The sequence below is a fragment of the Macaca thibetana genome, chromosome 3 (assembly GCF_024542745.1).
Source record: "Macaca thibetana thibetana isolate TM-01 chromosome 3, ASM2454274v1, whole genome shotgun sequence".
Taxonomy (NCBI): Eukaryota; Metazoa; Chordata; class Mammalia; order Primates; family Cercopithecidae; genus Macaca; species Macaca thibetana.
Genome location: NC_065580.1, coordinates 179,809,202 through 179,810,305, shown reverse-complemented (window position 1 = coordinate 179,810,305; position 1,104 = coordinate 179,809,202). Strand labels below are relative to the sequence as shown.

Genomic DNA, 1,104 nt, shown 5'->3' with positions numbered 1-1,104 from the left:
TTTGAGGATGGACTGAGCTGTCCATCCTACCCTGTTCGGCTTCACTGAGGACTATTTCAGGAGAGAAAAACAAACATCTCTCTTCCTTTTTTTTTTTTTTTTTCTCTGAGATGGAGTCTCACTCTGTTGCCCAGGCTGGAATGCAGTGGCGCGGTCTTGGTCACTGCAACCTCCACCTCCCTGGTTCAAGCAATTATCTGCCTCAACATCCCAAGTAGCTGGAACTACAGATACACGCCACCATGTCTGGCTAATTTTAACGTCTCTCTTCTTAAGCCACAGTATTGTTGGGATCGCTCTACTAATGTAGCATGGCACACATGCATGGAAATTGGAACAGTGCAGAGAAGATTAGCATGGCTCCCGTGCAAGGATAACACACAAATTTGTGATGTGTTCCATACTTTTAACATAGTTAGAAAGAATGAGTAAGATCCAGTGTTTGATAGCACAGCAGGGTGAATATAATCAATAATTTAATTGTACATTTAAAAATCACTAAAAGAGTATAGTCTGTTTGTAACACAAAGGATAACTGCTTGAGGGGATGGAGGCCCCATATTCCGTGATGTGATTATTACACATTGCATGCCTGGATCAAAACATCTCACGTACCCCATAAATATGTACACTTACTATTTACTCATAAAAATCAAAAAACAAAATAAAGTAGTGTGGACTGTATTTGTGCAGAGACATAAGACATCAGACAAAGTCACACCGCTTTGGAGTAAGGTGTAAAGGGAAGGTTTGCATTCAGATCTGTGGGAATCCACAGCTCAGGCTCTTAGTGAGCCTTTCATTTATTGTGGATGCATGACTTGCCTCCTATGTGTTGGGGTAGTAAAAAGGCTGACAAGTATTGCATTATCGATAACACCTCACAGAAGAGATTTATCTTCCTTTTTCCAACAGGGGAGGGAAAGTTTCATTCTGAGTTCCATCAACATGCAAATGAGTCCGGCTGCAGGCGGCTCACACCTATAATCCCAGTGCTTTGGGAGGTCAAGGCAGGAGTAGCACTTGAGCCCAAGAGTTTGTGACCAGCATGGACAAGATGGCAAGTCCCCCGTCTCCACAAAAAAAAAAAAAAAAAAAAAAAAA

The 1,104-nt window shown here is 41.9% G+C and overlaps 1 pseudogene; it reads left to right on the top strand.

The window, feature by feature from the left end:
- The first annotated feature begins 309 nt into the window (after positions 1-309).
- LOC126951767 (uncharacterized) lies at positions 310-408 on the top strand (annotated as a pseudogene).
- The last annotated feature ends 696 nt before the right edge of the window (positions 409-1,104 follow it).